The sequence below is a fragment of the Camelus ferus genome, chromosome 3 (genome assembly GCF_009834535.1).
Source record: "Camelus ferus isolate YT-003-E chromosome 3, BCGSAC_Cfer_1.0, whole genome shotgun sequence".
Lineage (NCBI taxonomy): Eukaryota > Metazoa > Chordata > Mammalia > Artiodactyla > Camelidae > Camelus > Camelus ferus.
The window spans coordinates 90173257-90193241 of NC_045698.1; the positions used below are offsets into that span (position 1 = coordinate 90173257).

Consider the following 19985-nt stretch of genomic DNA (forward strand, 5'->3'; position numbering starts at 1 on the left):
GCACATCCTTCTCCCCTTTTTGTTTTTTGTTTTTTTGTTTTTGTTTTTTGGTGGGTTTTTTTTTTTGCTTCCTTTTCATTCCTAAGAATAATTTGAACACAAGAATTTCAGAAATGCATTTCGGAGGAAGGTATAGCTCAAGTGGTAGAGTGCATGCTTAGCATGCACAAGGTCCTGGGCTCAATCCCCAGTACCTCCGTTAAAATAAATAAGTAAATATAGCTAATTACCCCCCCCAAAATGCATTTAAACAGAATGATTCAGTGTCGCTACCAGAGTGGTTCATTGAAACGGTCCTTAGGTAAGTAGCGTCGTTTGCCATTCATGCAATGCTTCACGTTGTTATTTGCACTGTGGCACTGTTTCTGATTCTCTGAGTCAATCCTGATCCAACTCTATACAAAGATGACAGAGAGATAGACCTATTAGTAACCTCGAGAAAGGCCTGCATGAAGTAACACAGTGTCACAACAAAGTGGCATGGAATTTAGCCTACTTTTTAATCATATGCACTGTTTCATTCTGGAATTAGTTTGTGGTTACACTGTCATATTATGCACGTTCTGATACAGCAGCGCCTAACTAGATACTTTTAAACTATCTTTACATGTGTAGCCTCCTGACACTGGTTGAAATTCTAGCAGTTCACGAAAGTGGCTATCCTCAGTCATTATTTCTTAGTTACATTCATGGCATTGTCATGAGCATTGAATTATCTCCAGATTATTTTAGGGAAACGTCAAATTTAAAACAAGGTTGTTAGAACAAAGGCAGATGTTGAATTATTCTTCAAAAAGTGGTACGTAGCCATTCAAGTATTTTTTGCTGAAAGTCCCAATAATTGGATGCTCATGTCCAGTTATAACTGTGTCAGAATGTCTTTTCCTGGCATTCCCCCCAAAAACTAGGATGTTGGTCATGAACAGAGTTATAGGGTTTTATTTTTGGCCTTAGGTATTTCTGTTGTGACTATATGAAAATGTTTCACTCTGATTAGGACTCTTACTTAGCCTCTCAAAGCAAACAAGCCCAAGTGGGTTTAGAAATGAGAGTCTCAGGCTCCTTTTAGAAAAATGGCTACCATTTATATGATTTTACTGCACCACATGATGCATTTAATCAGCCATAGGAACCATAAAAGAATTTTATCAGTAGTGTGAAGAGACATTGCATAGCTTATCAATGACTTACATGGATATATTACACTGTCGGGCACTTAATGCTTTCTCATAAATTCTCATAATCTTTTAGTGCTTTTGAATGGTGTAAATGATCATCCTTATCACAAAGTTCTTTACTCTGTGTTAAGGGCGTTTTGCCCCTGGCAGTACAGAAGGAGAAGCCACACCCCACAAACCCACCACTTACATAGAACACCGCCTCGCATGTGCCGACACTGTTTGAAGCACCGAGGATAAAATAGATCAGATCCCTGTCTTCTTGAGGCTTTTATTCTACTTCAGGGACACAGACAGTAAACCCATCACCAAATAAGTACATTTTAGGTGGTGGTAAAATTCTGTGAAGGAAAATAAAGTGAGATAGGCGTGAGGAGGGAGTGTTGGCGGGAAGGTATTGAACAGTAGTTTAACTTGTCCTTGACATGACGTGGCATCATCGGCTATAAATACTTCGTAATGGTATGACACATTGGTACGGTTACGTTTTGTCTGTCCCTAAAGACAGATTTTTAATGTCACTGCTCTGGGAGTCATGATACCTTCTTTAAACTGCACTGCTTGCTAAACTTATTACCTGCATGGACAAGAAAACCTGGAAATTAACCTGGGTAGGAAAATTACAGTAAGAATCAATCCAGCTCTGTAGGAATACTAAGGAAGGATGATAACTTTAGCTGAAGCAGTTTTTTTCTTTGTGGCTTCTGCTCTAGAATCTCAATGACCTTTTTTGTTTATATTTTCATTATGCTTTGAAGAGTTGAGAGTGAATGACATTTAATGAGTTATTTTCATTTTGTCCCCATGACAGTCCATTTCTGGCTTTGCCATTGAAGGATCTTAGGTCTTTTACCAAAATGGGAGTACCTAAGGTTACTAATATGCTTAATATAGCATAACACTGACAATGGGTGCTTCAGTTAATGCTGTGCTTTTCTCAAAGAAAAGTGATTCTTACTTGTATAACTTGTATTATTTGGACCAGAGCCTTAATTCTTTACTCTTCATCTGTAAAAACAGATAAAACTGATCTGAATTGCAGTTTTGCCATCCAAGCATTATATAAACGGTAAATTCTCCTGACCTTCTTCACAATGTTACGATAGCTAATGTTAATAATAGTAATGCAGAGTTCCCACAGGCTCAGCAAAATGAGTAGTATATATTTTAAATGAAGGTGACTTGCTCTCAATAAGTAAGCATTCCTTAGGGGGCTATTACATGTCTACATAAAGGAAATGGTACTGATATTGAAAATAAGTTGGTTTCCTACTGCTTTATGCACACGTGTATCATTTTTGCAAATGTTCTGTCAGCTTAGGTAGCCCTGGCTTCACTCTTGCAGTATCACATGTGTGTTGTCAAAATATGTTTTGCCAATGTATACAACAGACTCTAGCAGGACTCAAATCAAAAATTAGACTGAATAGATACAGGGTAAAACTGAGTGATATTTAATCAGTCAGGTCAGTTCAGTTTAGTACGTACATCTAATTACTGGCAAAATGCATGCAGAGCAGCCTCTAGCCTCTTCCACCTCTCCCCGCAATTAATCAATTGACTAGTTAACTCTTCTCTCCTCTCTCTGACTTCCTTTTGCTCGAAGCAGAAGAGCAAAAGGTTATGTTTATTTCATTGTTCAGCACACTCTTCGATATGGCTGGTAGATCCCTCCAGTACTTACAGTGAGACATATTTTTTATTATCAAAACAACTTATCTGACTGTAGCCTAACAATAGCTGACAGTTTTATAATTCTTTGCCATTATAAAAGACTTTGATACATTTTTTTTTTAAATTCTGGTGCTCCCCAAAGCCCTGTAAGTTAGATCAGGCAAGAATTAATATTCTTGCCTTATTTTATGACTTACGCACTCTAGTTATTGGACATTTAATTTTAAAACCCTTGTAAAACCTTTTTACATAATGAAAATGCATATAGATAATGTGTTAGTGATATATTTGAAGTTGTCTTCAACATCATGCTCATATTGGAATTTCTATGTGTAATTCTAGAGAATCCTTAAAAATTATCCTTCTGCATTAATGTTCTATATTATAGCTTTATATTTGTGTATATATTATATATTACACATTTTATAGGGTAATCCGAAGTCTATGTAAAGTACCTTAATACAAATAAATAACTTTTCCTTTGGCTAATTTATTTTAAGTGGTAATTTTCCAGTTATGTGAGATTGCAGTCTTACTCTTTCAGGAGCAATACGTGAAATCAATATTCCATAGAATGATGGGAAAATATGAAACTAGCAATTAATCTAGGTTGTAATGATTGTCAAAGTTATATTATCATAAAAACACAATCACATGCACATGAGGCTATGATGAGCTAATGTGAGATTTGGACAACTGTGACACTGAATTTATTGGACTTGCTTTGTAAATGTGGTAAGGTTTTATAACATTTAAAAGAATAATTGTATTGGTACTCAGGGTTTTCATTAGAATAGTCACATGCTATATTATGAACTCAGAAGTAGATTCACAGAGACAGTAATTAAACATTTTTGTCTAGAAGTATTTTTAAAGGTTGAGTAATGAAATAGCATCCATCAGGCACTCATAGCAGTCCTGATATATAGCATCCATTTGATAAAGGGACATATTAATTTCATATTTTGTGGACATTCTCTTCTACAAATGGACCCAGATAATCTAAAGCATGAGTATTACTCATTTGACTATGTCTTAGCCCTCAAATTTCTTGGGCAAAAAGAAGATTGCAATCTACTACAGTCAGAATCTATAGTTAATCTTAATAGTTACATCATTCTTTGAAAATAAAATAAAAATATAAAAGTCCCAATGAAAATAGACATTAATTTGGGAATTGGGTTACATGTCTAAGAAACTTTAAAACTACTAATCTGTACTTGTGCAAATGCAGGCTCGCTATAATTTAGAAATCTATGCTGCTTACAAATCTCCCTCTTCAGTCTTGGCTTAGGAATGTAACATCTGTCATGGATTTCCTTTAAACTTTCACCAGTGACGCACAGAAATATATACTGTATTTCCACTAGGGGGTGATCTGCCATTGAAAGTAGTAAGAAGAGAAGGTTTGAAAAATGCACTGTGTGTGGCCCTACCATTGCAAAATGGGAATTCTTGGTAGAAAGCTCTCAAACAAAATGTTTTAAGTAGATATAAGTAAAAATAACATTAATACCTTTGAAGCTGGGTCCAGCAAAAAGAACTCTAAAATCCTTACTCAACATATTTAAAACACAATTTTGAGACCTAAAGATAAATATGTTGGTCATGCATTTTTTCCTCAATTTCTAAATTTCAGGAGTTCAAGGTTTTTTTTTTTTTTCTCATCGGCGTAGAGTATAAGGAGCATTTCTATCAAAGAAGACTATCTTTGCTGCATTCTTTAAAGAACAGATTTCCCTATTCTAAAAAAAGCGATTTATAAGGACTAAATTTTGCATGTGTAATACTTTGTAAAACAATGTGCAGATGAAAATACTAGATGGGGACTTGACGAGAGATTGGACTCTGGTAGTTACCTAGACGCTACACAGAGCTAGACACTGTGGTAGGTGGGTTTCAGACATCATCTCATCTAGTCTTCCCAGTGTTCTTACTTGACTCATTAATGTCTTGACGATTCTGCAGAGCCTCAAAAGCGGAAGTGGACTAAAGGTTAGGGTATTAGGCAGTGGAAGGAAATGAGATAGAGAGTGGGAAGTCTAAAACTGCTTGGGAAACCACTTCTAACTTACCACAGAACAAGGCTTTTGAGTACTGGAGTTGGAGATACCATAGAACCTGCAATTGCTCTGATAAACAAACACCTTGAGAGGTCATGCGTATCCATAGCAAACCTAGCTGCTTCTGAATTATTTTCCTGGGATTTGTCTAAAAAGAAGTGCTCTAGAGTCTTACTTTTGTAGTGACTTTGAAAATTAGCCTTGGCTTCTAGTGAACATAGGTTTGATATAGTCACCATTGTGTCTCCTTCAATTCCCTGACAAAAAGTTGACTAAATTTTTGCCATTAGTCAAAACTCTCACCATAAAGAGTTGTGTTTTCAATGCAATGGATACTTAAATTTCAGATTAAGAAAAAACTGTAAATCTCCATCTGATTGTCTTCATCCTGCTACCAGTCCATATTAACACACAGAGAGGGAACAGCTATTGAGAGCTGTTGCTGCTTTAGCTTCTGTAATTCATTAGAAATATGTTCTATCATTTCTCAAGGGAGAACCCAGGTAAACCACAAGCTAATCTGTGGTCCTCATTCTGCCCACAGGGTTTTATGCCGACAGCATGTGGAGCTCAGACTTCTTGCAATCTGCCTTTAGGCTCAGGGAGATCGTCTTCATGGTGGTTGGATACTTACGTGCAGTTTGCTCCTAACTTAGATGCAAATGGTGTCTAACTTCTTTTATGTTTCATATAAGAAACATTGCTTCTTTACATTTCATTAACTTGAGGATTTATTCAATCTAAATAAAACACGTAGCATTATAGAAGCCCTTCAAACTCTGCAGTATATCCTTGATACCCTCAGGAGTATTTGTGAGACCTTTAGATCTCTCCACGCTTGGGAGCGTGAAAACTTTTGGACAGGCTTCAGCTCTTGTGAAGTATTGATTTTCTTTTTCTTCTGCTGTGAGGAGCTTTTTATAACTACCCTTTCAACTTTCACTGACATTTTATTTCTTATATATTGCCATTTACCTATACACAGACCTCCATGTTTTCATCACTGAAAACGTGATGTGGGATGGCAGGGAAGTACGCTGCCGGTGCGCTAGGCTCACTCACGAGTGCAGCAGCTCAAATCCACTTTGCCAGCCCCATGGCATGACTCCTACAAATCTGTGACTCTGTAAAGTACAAATCCCCCTAGCTATGGACCTTCATGATAAAAATGGATACCATTAAAACCTTAAATGCCAAGAATTTGCTATATCACGTTTTCACTGGTATTGCCAAGATTGAAATCTTGCCTCTTCTGTCAGTCAGGTGTTTAAAATGCTGTACACACGGAAGAGGATTGCCTGAAAGTATACGTCTTATAACCCTGAATGTATATGGTTTATTTTATCCTAAAGCCTCAGATATGTCAAGATCGAAATGTTTCTGAGCTTGCAAGCACATTATGCAGTCAGCCTTAGTTTTTATACAGCTCGGTGTATGGCAGTAGTGAGACAGGAGGAAAGGGGGCAGGGCACAGCCACTCAAGGAATGACAGCAATTTAACACCAGAATGGTGGAAGATTCACCAAAATGGTGGAAGATTCAACTCCCAACTGGCCCTGAGGATTAAGAGGTTTGACTTCTAGTAGACCTTGAGCTTCATTATATGCTCATTGTAACAGTGTGATCAAATAACATGCCCACAGGCATCATGACAGCCCCAAGGCTAACTGCAAAAGGCCAAAGAATGGGCAGTGGCCCAATTCCTGGGAATCCCAGCCCCTTCCCCAGGGCAGTTGGAATGGTCCCACGCGTAGGCATGTGAAGCTACAGAGCCCATAAAAACTGGCAACACCACGCCTAGCGTCCCTTTATCACCCCCTCCTGTTTGGAGACAGCCAGCACTCTGTCTGTGGAGTGTGTACCTACTTTTACCTTAACTTGAGCATCCAATTCCCACACCTCTTTCCTTGCCTTTCTCTTGCCTTACACTCTATGCAGTGTGTTTCTCTCTAAATAAATGTACCTTTACTCAACTGTGGCTCACACTTGAATCCTTTCCTGGCCGAAGCCAAGGACCCACACCTGGCGGGTCACGTCCCAGAGTTTCAACCGAGACCTGGGACACAGCCCTCCTCACGCCCCACATCTGTTTTCCTGCATCAGTAGAGCTTTGCTCTGTTCCGTGTAAGGATCTCTGTTAATTCACAAAGGATCCCAAACATGACCATTGCATTCTAGCAGGATACCATTTATTTATAAACTAAGGCAGTAGTTTCCAATCCTGGGTGAACATTAGAATTTCCTGTGGAACATTTAAAGTATTTTAATATCTGAGCTTCAGCCTTGATCAAATAAATCAAAATCGTGAAATCAGCAAATTTTAAAAAGCTCCCCAGGTGATTCTAAGAGTCAACAGTCATTGGGAACCACTGGGTTAAACTGATTTCTTTCAGCCATCTGGAAATAAAATGCTGGCAGAGTATAAGCAGGTAAAATGAATTGACTGCATGGGTAAAATATAACAGATGCCATGGATTTCACACATTTTATTTTTAAAAACACATGTAGAGGACTTACAAACTCTGTCATGCAGAGTTTGCTGCTGAAACTCATTTCAATAGTTTGACTCATTTAACCCTCAGTAGCAATTCTGTGAGGTATGAACTCCCTCAACCCCATTTACAGATGAGAAAATTGAGTTAAACTACCTTAACCTCACTCACAGCTGGTGAAGGACTGAGTTTTGCTTCAAAATCTGTTTCAGTCCACTGGATCTAAATGTGTTTCCTGAATCAGCTCCACTAGTCTCAGCTAGAAACTTGTTATAAATGCAAATTTTCAGACCTGCTCCCTAGGGTTTCTTATTCAGTAAAGCTGGGGTGGAGCCAGAGAATTTACATTTCTAAGTTTCAAAGTGTTGCTGCTGCTAATCACTTGGGGAACCTCTGCATTGTCCGATCCTGCCTGTAAACTGTCCTGCGATGCGCCACTCTAGAACAGTCTTCCGAATTATAAGAATGAATGCACAAGTTCATGTCTCAATTAACATAAAATATTTTCATTACTCAGAGTCACCTTTGTTTAGTTTGGAGAGGTGTGGGCTGGGATTGTTTACAGGTGGTAAGTCAGTGTGTAAATTGCACAAGCTGCCGCTGCTGAGTTCATGATCAGAGATTGAGGAAATGAGATTAAACAAAAAAACAATGAAAGAGAAAGACTATAAAGAGTATCCTCATTTCACTATTTTTTTTTCCACAATCCGACTACTTCCTCCTTTAAGTGCTTTGTTGCATGCCATCCTCACTCCATTTTCCTTTGACTAACTAATTCAGTGGTTAGCAGTATAATGCAGAAAATTAGTGTTATGGACTCAGTTGTAGCTGATACGCAGAGGCAGTTACAAGTCACATTTTCAGCTCATCGTGTTCATCTTTTGTATAACAACCTGTGTTGGGATGAGAGATATATTACATTGGAATTCTGTAATCGTGAGTCATGCGGTAAATGACATAATAAAATATATAAAAATCTGTATAATAAAAATACATGAGGTGGGGGAGAGAGAAAGAATTTCTGTTAAGACTATGACACAGAATATCAGCTAATGTTCACAGCAAGGAAGAGAACAAATGATGAAGTCAGGGATTATCTTTCTGGTAATATTTCAGCTCCAAAGTATTAGTGTTTGTGTAAATCAAGCAGCACCCAATGTATTTTTGTCAGACCTTAAATCTTTAGTATGGGCTTGTCCAATGCAAATACGAGTTTTGATTTCTATAGGAATGTATTTTCAGTGCAACGCTATATACTTTATTATCTCCAGTCAATAAATGTCATAATATATATTTAAACTCAGAAGAAAAATAGAGGTATTAAGAGAACATTTTTAATTCATTCAATGAAATCATGTTTTCTTTTATAACTAGTAATCTGGAATCTTTAAAAAACAGACCTAGCGGTTAGGAAACACAGATACACTTTTAATCCGTGACTTAGTGGAGGGTAGGCATCCGATGTCTGATGAGGTCTGTTCCTGGTGCATGATTCCTTTGTGTGGCAGGCAGCTCAGCCTCTCCTTTTGTAATCCTCAGTCTGATGCATCCTAGGAGTTGCAAGAGAGAGAAGGAGCTTCAGGAGAGACTACACCATCCGGAGCTGTTTCACCAACCATATCCATCACCAAATGGAGTCATTTTTGTAGCGCTTTTCTTTTTTTACAGGTACAAAAAAATCAGCTACTTTTTATAAAAATATGCTCCATCCAAAAATACCATTGCAAAGCACAGAAGTGCTCAAAGTTCTGTTAAAGGAGTCAATGAGAATTAGATAAATAATTCCTGGAATTAGACTGTCGTTTTTTCATTGCCACCATAAGAGCTGCATTATGTTTCTGCCTGTGGGGATGTGACACCACCCCTACCGTTTTATATCATTCATATCATTTTATGAGACTCGATTTTTGTTCATACTCTTTTTCTTCCTTGTTGCTGTAAATGATCTGTATGAAACAGACTAAGAAATCATCACTGTAGGTTTGAAAACCTCAGGTAGTGGTTTATCCCAAATATAGTTATTACTGAACCTTATGTTTTGTTTTAAATGTGGTTCTTAATATTGGCTTATGAGGACTGTAAAACAACTAGAATCCTGGTGAGTTTTTCAGGTATAGAATTGTAAATAAAGTGGTTTGTGTGATCGTAGTTGATGCAGAAGAGAAGGCACAGGAAGTATGTGTAATAAGTGAATAATGAAGCCTGTTGAACATTGCTGTTCTTTTGGCTTCTTAGGATCCCAGAGCCCCAAAGTGAAATTAGAACTGTGAAAACACATATTACCTTTTATTTTTTAATTTTTAATTTACTTATGTTGTGTTGGGGGGGTAGGTTTACTTATTTATTTTTAGAGGAGGTACCGGGGATTGAACCCAGGACCTTGTGTATGCTAACCACGCGCTCTACCACTTGAGCTGTACCCCCAACCTCGCTGTGTTACCTTTAATTTGCATCCTGGGAATAATAACAGCACCCACCTCGTGGAGGTGTCATGAATACATAGCAGTGCCCTGGAAATGTTTAATCAATACAGTAATGAATTAACCAGAAACAGATCTGTTGAAAGCTTCTTCACGTGATGATCCTGAAGCAAAAAGCTTTATCCTTTAAATCGTCCTTTCCCATTTTCAAAATATCATGCAAGGACCCTTCAGACTGTATCCTTCTAGCTGTTCTTCAGTCTGTCCTCCAGCAGTCCTGGGCGGAGTGATGCCATCCCCCTGCTCCCTTTCCTGGTACCTGTTTCTCTTCCTGCTGGTTTCCTGCAGCAGCATCTGTCCTTAGCTGACTCCTGAAGATGCTGCTCTCTCTGGAACAGTTGTCCCTAAATGAGCCCTAGATCTTTTAGCTTTCAGTGCTGTCTGTACCTATCACTTTGAATGTGCAGTTGACATGTTAAAATCCAAATAAAGACAACATTGCGTAGAATATGATCACAGCCATGAAAAAACTAGTGTGTGTGTGTGTGTGTGTGTGTGTGTATGCAGAAAAAATAAAGCAAACATTAATCAAGGGTTTATTGGATTTTAGGTCATTTTGTTTCTTTTCTCAACCTTTTACAAATCTTCTGCATTGAGATTGAAAGATTATAATGTGACTGACCACAAAGAGGATTTTTTTCAAATCTCATCTTGCACCCCACCTTCAAAAAAAAATAAAGTTTTAGGGTTTTTTTTTTTCCTTCCATGTCTTTACTTCGATAAGTACAGAGAACAGAATCATTTTGTGAACAAATAACCAAGTTTAATATTTTGATGGTAATGTGTTTATATTTCTAAATTGCAATATAAGATCTGACAAAGTCACTCCAAAGTAATGCATGAATTTCACATTTTCCCCATTTCCATAAAGTGTTTCTCCATGTTCATACACTCTAAGATTTTTGCTTATGTTTTGTATCTCCAGGTTCCCAGCGCTTAGAACACCAAATCCCTTCCTACTCATGATGCTCCTTGCAGCTGAAAACTCTGATCCTTCTGTCCGAGCCAGAATTTGACACCTTTCTGTCCTTGTTCCCCCACATTTTGTAAACTAGTGATTCAACCATTCTTTGTGTTCCTCGAGTATCTTTCACTTCCACAAGATCTTCTGTCCTGATCTTTACTGGATCGGTGTCAACACTTTTATCAGTTTAGAACCCAATTATCAATTTCTCCCGTGGGTGATTATAGCATGGGTTTTGCTGACTTCTTGTCTGCGCCCAGGTATATTAGTGAATTTCCGACTACCAAGAACAAAGAGCATGCAGTCCTTAGTCCTAAATAACAGTTGACCCGAGCTCCCTCGGGTTCCACGATGTTATGATGATACTCAAGGCAGAACTGCTGTTTGGAATGACAGCAGCCTGGATTCTTATTAAAGACTGTGCATCCTAGGGAGGCCCAGAATGGCCCACTATCTGTGGGGTCTCTGTCCAAGCCCCAGGTCACCCTCCTCTTAGAATGTCTCAAAGATTCCTCTCTTCCTCTTCCCAGTGTCTCCCCTCCCTGATCGCACAAGAGGCTCTCATTCCTCATCTAGGGAACTTAATCCTCAGTGGGGACATTATCTCACAGTGACCCAGCCTGAGTGCCTTGATGTCCCTTCCTTCTTGAGAATCTCCAGGGCTATTCCTTCATTTGCTTCCCAGAATTATTTTTGAAAAATCTTTCTGAGAAGTTTTAAGATATTTGACCCAAATAGCAACAACAACATTTCCAGCAGTTTAAAAAAAAAAAAAAAAAAAGGAGGGTTATACTCCCACAGCCTTAAGCAATCGTACTAATTATCTCAGAACAGTTCACAAAATGTGACAAAGAGAGAACGGTAATTGTAATGTTCATTCTCTGATACACTCAGGCTATAAATACTGTCTTCTAAATCAGAGTAAGCACCATGCTTTTAAAATGTTTTCTTGAAATAAGTTTGTCACTTTTTATATCCAATATTTAATTCTTGTGGCTTGTTTGTTCCTAGGGACTGAAGAAGAGTTCATATGAGTCAAAGAGTAGAAAGATTCATGGGCAGTATTAATCCTGTTATTTTAGCAGTCTGGGCTAGAAGCTTAACTGGCACATGCCTTTCTTTATTCCTGATGCTATAATTGGCTGTGATGAATTATTCCACCTCTATGGGCAGCTGGCTGGTACCAAGTGCAGTGATTGTTCCCGATTTCATTAGTCCATCACTCTTCCCAAAATGGAGCGTTTGCTACCTGTATGGTTTGCCCAAGATCGCACAGGGCCCATCTGTGTGCTGTTTGTAGGAATGTCAGCCTGAAAGCAGCACCAGCAAGTAAAGGTCAGATGATCTTCTGTGTCTCTTCAAGCCAAGCTTACTCAGAATTAGTTCCCCTGAAAGCTCAGTCAACAGTATAATTAGGGACTTGACTAACTTGCCCCGTGGAAATTGCCCTTCAGCTTTAGCTTAAATCGTTTGACTAAAGAATTTATTGCAGTAAAGACAGAAGCGTTGACTGACGAGTGTTACATTTTTGCAGTTTATGTAGACAGTTTGACATGGAGAGATGGGCTACCTTTTGGAGGACAGAGAAGAGGGTCGAGATGGAAATGGAGAGCATCCTTTAGTGTGTCCCTGCCCTATAGCACCCTCTTGTCACTCAAGTGGAACTGAGCGGGAGCATGTCAAGGAGAATGCAGAAACCCACCACAGTGATGTGATAAGGAAGCAAAGAGACACCAGGATGGGCATCCGGCTCGGGGAGCACAAGGAATTTGGTGGGAGTAGAAGAGTGGCGGTGTCCATGCGCCTCCCAGATGCAGAGGAGCCTGGAAGATGTGTCATATGTTAGTGATGTCTACGCTAAGGAACTGTGCCAGCAGGGAGCTTTGGTAATGGCAGGAATGTTGGGAGCAGAGGCTTCCGAACTACTGAGTTTATAGCCAGTTAAAATGGAGCCCAAAGAAGTTCCCTTGAGATCTCATAGCTAGAGAGTGACAGAGCCAGGAATAAGCAACTCATCTAGTATCAAGTGGCCCATACATCTGTTGAATACTGATGTGTCCAGATCATTTTTCTTAGCGTGCAGAGTAACACTGCTACATTTCCATGAAACTCTCAGCATTAATAGCTAATTCTAGCTTTGTTTTCAACATTTTAAAATTAGAGCATTCATAGTGTTTTAAATGCAAATAGACTTATTAAAACAATCAGAATTTGCCCAGATGTTTCATCAATAAATCAGATTATTCTAAGTAGTCAATTGATAGCACACGTAGGATTACAACATAAATTAATAATAGAGACTCACATTGACTTTTGGTTCTTTCTCTGTACGCGGAGAGGGTAAATGGGAGCATGAGAGCACATGCTGCAGAATATGATGCTTTTCAGCAGTATTTTTGCAAATTACCATCAATTTCCTTTCTCCTCACATAACCTTAAAATGAAGAATTGAGCCTTTTCCTTTAATGGAAGTGAAATTTTATTCCCTAGATTACCCTGGATAAAGCACTTTGCTAAAATGATTCTTCAGTTAAATGTCCATAGTGTAGGAGTGCCGTTTTTGCATTTCCGGTGTGTCACTGGATGAGGCTGCAGTCCCGAAGAGCCTGCCCATCTCCCTTCTTTCACGCACAGGTAGGAGGAAAGGGAGTGACAATTCGAAGCCCAGTGCTGGCTTCCCAAACGTCTTTTCGTTTAATACCCTTATGACTAGGAGAGAGCATATAATTTTCTTTAAAACTGGACGCATCTTAGAATGAAAGGGGACGTTGTTAATAGTTATTCAGAAGCAACAGGTGTAAAACAAAACAAAAACAAAACAAACAAACAAAAAAAAAAACCATCCTGGGAACACCAGGAAGCATGGCCATCCTCTCTCTGACCCCTAGACAAACGCATCCGAGCGTCCCAGTGTGCAGGTGGGAAAGCAGGTCCGGAGACGGTGCGCGGTCTGCCGGAGATCGCGCTTCCGAAGGGGGCCTCCAGGACGCAGCTCGGAGCCGTCCGACTCCCAGCCGTTGCTGTCTTCTCCCCGTGCGGTTCAGCAGTCCCGGGTTATTCACACAAACATGCCGTTTTGTGGCCGTGATGGCAAGAGGAAGGGGTTTGAATGCTTGAAGAAGCCGGAACTCTGGCTATTTCTATGTGCTGCCGATCCGTCGTGTGGGCGTTGAGGGTGCGGGCCGCCTTTGAAGGGCCTCAGACCTCAGAGAGGAGCTCCCTCAGCGCCGCGCATATCCTCTCCCACCCGGAGCAGCCCTGGCCCCTACATTTCTGTCTTTATTCCAGGCTTCTGGTGACGCAGTCGACCTGACACCCCCAGCAGAAAGGGCTCTCCCCCGCTGAGGGAAGTGCTTGGCTTGTATTCTTGACCCATCACCCGTGTGATTTCCTGAAGGACAGACTTCTGCTCTGACCCTTCCCACTGTTTTGTTGGGACAGTGTACATCTCCGCCCGTTTATAAACACACAGAGAGTCTCCCAGCCACGCTCCTGGGTGACCTTCGTCTCCCCCAGGGCCTCATTACCTCTTGCCTCGATACTTCGAGGGGCTTCTCTTAAACATCTCTGCTCTGTTCCCTCCTTCTTCCATTGCTAGAAGGGTCATCTTCCTGACAAACAGACCTGATCATAGCACAGCTTGGGCAGTCCCTGCCGGGTTCTCTGCTGTCTCTAGATGAGGTTCCTTCTTCCCAGAATAATATACAATCTATTTCTTGGGGGTGGGGGAGGGATATCTCTTGAAAGAGAGAGAGCGAGACAGACAGAGAGAGAGAGAAAGAGAGAGAAGAGAGGGCAGGAGAAAGAAAGAGAAATATGACTGCCTCGGGGACACACTGCTCCGCACTGCTGGTTGTGCGTGTCACCCAGTCGCTTGAACCGGGCCTGCACGCGGCTTTCTGGAGCCCTGCGTCCTTGCACGTGGACGAGACTGCCTGGAAGAAGAGGCTCCTCTTTCTAATTTGCGCAAAAACTCCTCTACTTGCCAAGTCATGTGCCTGCAGGGCTTCGTGCCCCTGGGGATCAGCCCCTGTAGCAGGTGCCCAGCCCTGCTCTTTGGGCTGGCCAGTGGCCCAGCTGCTTCCTCCGACAGACTTAGTAAATCTCTAGAGCCGGGACTGTGTCTTCATGGTGCTTCCCCAGCTTTAATGCGAAGATGAGTCACCTGGTGTCCTGTTAAAATGCAGATCCTGATTCAGTGGTTCTGGGTACCGATGCCACTCATACACACTTTGAAAGGCAAGGTCCTAAGATCTAGTGTTCACAGCGCACAGTAGGGGCTCCACGGATAATCGGTGACTAGACGGGTAAATGGAAGGTAAGGGGAGGGATGGAGGGCTTAAGCCATAGTTCACACAGATTAGAGACCTAAAGATCCATTTTTCTGGTGTATTTAGAGAAAAGATGCCAAGTAAAGGTAAAATGATAGAGGAGAGTTGTGAATTTCTTTTCCTTAGGTAAACATTTTTCACAATTTAAGGTCAGATGATACATGCATCGGAGGGGTTCTCTGCATTTTCTCTCGGCTCCCCTGTAGCCCTAATCACAAAGCTTGGCCGACGAGGTAGGGTAGATACTGGGGGTACACCCCATGTTAAACAGCTGCTGTGAAATATTCCTGTGCCATGACATTTGTGTGACTTTTGAGGAATTTGGGGCAGTAATCTTGATAAACAGACTGGAAACCATTCTATCCAATGTTTACGTGTTTTCCTCTACAAAAATAAGTACATATTTTGTCAGTGGCGAAGGACGAGCAATAAGGGAAACACAGTTTGTTTTGTTGGACAGTGTACATCTCCAAATCACCTGTCATGTTGTAGAACTGGAGAAAGAGTGGTTGCTAAAAGGGATGAGGTTGGGCTTCCATGATGGAGCCGGCAATGGGCTGAAAGCAAGAGACAGGCCCTGTCGCTTCGTGGCTGAGTGAGCCTGGAGCAGTCTCTCTGGGCCTCCATGCCCTTTGCTGCAGTCCATGGAGGTAGCATGTAATTATTGCATGCTTGCTGTGTGTTAAGGCCCTCTCCCCGAGATGGTATGACTGCGTCAAATTAGGTGACCGCAAGCTCCTTTTCTAGTCCTAAAGTCAGTAACACATGTGACTTGCCCAAATGCGCGTGAATACATGAATGGATGAATGAGTACGTACAGCCATACACACATGCCTGTGTTCAGTCAGTCTGTGATAACACCAGATTTAGGCCTCTTCAATTTGTTGCTATTTTTGTTGTTTCCCCCCTCCCCTCTAATTAATAGACTGTATTTTTTCCTGAAGTTGAACCAGATCTTTTTTCAGATTTTAAGATAAGATTTGTGCAGAATGAAAGATTGGTCTAATTCAAGCAGAACAGTTGCTCTGTGCGGTTCTTTACTTGTGAGTGATGAATGTCATGCCACACTTGGGCTTTTTCTCGAAGAAGTGGTGTACGTGTAGGACACATTTTTGTTCCCTAACAGCCAGTGGCAAGGAGCACACACGCAGCGCTCAGCTTTCTGACATTGTCTTGACAGTGTCTGTGTCAGTTTCACAGGGCGGCGCTCAGACATCTGCACAGTCTTGGATGCACAGCGACCAGTGCTCGCTGGCAGGGGGAGGCGTTCGCTGGCAGGGGGAGGTGCTCGCTGGTAGGGGAGGTGCTGCCAGTGTAGGTGCTGCTTCTGCTGCTTCCAATACTGAAGACTGTGTTCTCAGGGAAACCCATAAATACTTCAGTCTACCTCGTATTTAGCAGTCAAAGAAAAAGAGATTATTGCCAGCCAGATGTAGGTTTATTAAATAATGTGCTTTCCTTTCATGTCGTTTGTAAATGTTCTTTCTTACCAACATGTATTAGAAGCTGTACAGAACTAGAGCAAATTACCCACGTAAGGAGTGCATTTCTGGGGTCTGTTTGCTCTCACTTCAATGGTCAAGAAAGGTGATGTTGACTGGCCACATGGCAATATTTCTGTGCTATTTGATGCTGTCCTACCTTTAGATTTCATGTTCTTAGAACACATAAATATTCTGGATACATCCTGCTGACTTCTTCTGGAATTGGTAGGTGTGACCCCCCCCCAACCCCTATAACATGCAGGAGAAAAAAAAGATTAGTTATAAAGTCTCAGTAGCAAAGAGCACCTTTAACTAAAAATATTCCCATCAGATATTTATAAAAATAAAAGATGAATTTTATAGAGTTGCCACTGTGTTAAAACTGAAATTACAGTAATTTTAAAATATTTCTTTTGAGCCCCAAATAGGGAGACTGTTTCAGGAAAAGAGTAGGTTTTGAATTCATCATTTTCAGTCTAATGAATATGATTTTTTCTTTCAAATAAATCTGTTAGAGCACATTAGCTACCACTCTCTCTCTTTCTATCAAGCTCTACAGTACTAAAACAGACATATTCACACACACAAACTCATACACAGACACAATCAGTACCCAAAAATAGTTTGTAACACTGTGATGACAAAATTAATATGAAAAGATAAACAGTTCTAAGGTCAATGGAAGAGAAGCACAGAATGAATTAAACAATATAAGATTCAGTAAAATCACATAGCAAAACAGAAGGCCAAATTTGCTGCTGAAGGCTTATAAGTGATGTCAACAGAATGTGCGCCTTGGTGGCAAGACAGTGTCTCAAAATAGCTTCTCTAAGCCAACTTCAGCCTGCACAGTTCAATTTACATCTCCTGTCTTTCTTCCTTATTCTTTGCCCCCTGAATCGTCTTCCTGGGAACACCCTACTAAGAACAAACAAACAGTAGTAATCCTCATAATCATGTCTGTAACAGGGGAAACAGTGTTTGTGTCTTGCAAATTTGTCAGCGCTTCAATTAGCTTGAAAACTAATTCAGTAAGAATATCAAAAACATGCATGTTGAACTTTTACTCCTCAAAAGTGCAGCTCTTTAAATTTGGCTCTAAGTGTGATTTCTCTCTCCTTATTGTTAAGTCACCTCTCACATTTTTCTCTCAATATCAGTAAAAATTCTAGCAGAGAAAAGGCTTGTTAAAAAATAAATGGATTAGTTATCAGTCATGCTGCACTTTTCTTCTTTTTTACTTCACCCCTGGAGAACCAGGGTTAGAAATGAAATGATAGGCTATAAATAATAAAATTTCCTTGTAGAGATAGTGATGAACTCCAGTAAATACCTAATATAAGAAGAGAATCATGGGATCAGAATCTGCCTCTTGATCCGCATTGTGATGCCAAAGCCATACACGACTGTGACGGTCACTTGGAAGCAGGTTTGTCTGTCTTTGAATCTAATGAATCGATGTTGACAAAACCTAAAAGGAAAAGAGATAAGTGATCCCAGAGAGCTGCTCTTGTAAGGGTGGTGCTGTCTGAGGTTTCCTTGGGTAGCAAGCCTGAATTTTACATTTTGTAAATCTAGCTCTTATGGTTGTGGAAACTGGTCCTGGGACATGTCATCCCTCTCATTCCATAGCTGATAAGACGGGCGCAATGAATTACAGCATTTTAGCATATAACCTCCCAGCCGTCAAGGAGCCTCCCTTGCATACATTTCTGATATACTTCGTGGTGGTTATTATGATCATATCTTGGATTTAACTTTGCCAAAGCTTTTTCTATACTTGTTTTCTCATTGTTCTTTGAGAAACACTATTCTGGTTAATGATCACGTTTTGAGGTTGCTGGAGGACTGATTTCATGCCTGCCCACCGTATAGTTTCCTTATCAATACAGAGTCCCTAACACATCGCAGGTAGTTGATAAATATGTGCGTATTGATTTCCTGCTGCGTGTCCTCTGCTGGGCTCATTAACCTTACCAGAGGAAGAAAGACCAATGATTGCTGGTTATGTACTTTTAGCAAAAGACATTTGAGTCTTGGGCTGTAGCGTTAGGTTATTTGCTGCTCTGCGTCCAAATCCTTATGTAACATGTTGGGCTTGTGTTTATAGTCTTTAAGCTACCAACTCTGAATCAGTGAAGACATAATTACACTTGTGGTATTAAGCAGAATTTCATAGTAAGAATTATGTCCATCTGTCATTTTCTTTCTTTTTTTTCCCATAGTGGTAAGATTGGCTTGTAATTTTGTTATGGGATTGAGGCAGGGAAGCCGGAGAAAGAGAGAGACTCTGCTCTGTCTGTAAACTGACGTGTGCATGTTCATCTTAACAAATTTATGATTTTATGTTTTTGCCCTGGTAAGCCAGGAATTAAATGGTCAAATCATTCACATTTCATTTCTTGACTTTTTTGTCATATAATTTAATGGTAGCATGACCTTATAATAGATCATACAAACTGGGATATGTTGAGAATAAAGGGGACAGTTTTATAATTATCTAGGAATGAAAAGTACCATCAGGAACTGTAGGGTCACCTTGCCATTATTGCCTTTTTTCCTTTAGGCTCTTACTTCAGTTGCCAGTCACCCCTGTCTGACTTCCAAGAGAGGCAATAAAGGACCTTGCTAGGGTTCTGTCTCTTCTGGCCCGTGTGGCTTTGCTAAGGCTTCCTGGCTTTGCACCAGTGGAACATTTCTCAAAGAGACAAGAAAGATGTTGGCAATCCCAGCAACGGTTATGTCTGTTTTCCTGTGATATGTATGCAGGCACTATCAGGGAGTCCAATCTGAATCCAGCAACAGCTTTGTTCCCCCAGTGCATGTTATCGCCACGCTGTGCCAGTTGAGAATGGTGTAGCAGGAATCACCGTCACTCATCCTACATTTTTCTCTGGAGTCAATTCTCATAGACTTAGCCTTGTTCTAAATCTCACCCTGGGGTTAAGGACACTAATCATATTTCCAAAGTCAGCCCCTATTTTATGCCAGACACTGTGCCATGATTGTATCTAATCGTGAAAACTAACCCTGTAAGCTACGCGTCACATCCCCATGTGAAATCTGAAGAAAAAGAAGAGCAGAGCGATGAAGAAATTTGCCTCATCAATAAACTGATTCTAGGTTGCATCCTAGGTCTGTCTGCCTCTAAACTCATGTTCTTTCTGCTAAACCCTGATGGCTCTTTAATCAATAATGACCATCAACTCTCTAGACTATGATAACATCTCGCTGTTAGTAACTACCTCATAGCAGTCATCTGTGTCATAAATCGTGAATAAAAGTATTTTGTTTTATTTTCATGTTACTTATACCCACT

General features: G+C 40.4%; 1 protein-coding gene across 2 annotated transcripts in view; it reads left to right on the forward strand.

The window, feature by feature from the left end:
- Positions 1–19985, forward strand: part of CHSY3 (chondroitin sulfate synthase 3) — a 236492-nt gene that overhangs the window by 164685 nt on the left and 51822 nt on the right. The gene's annotated exons all lie outside the window — the stretch shown is intronic.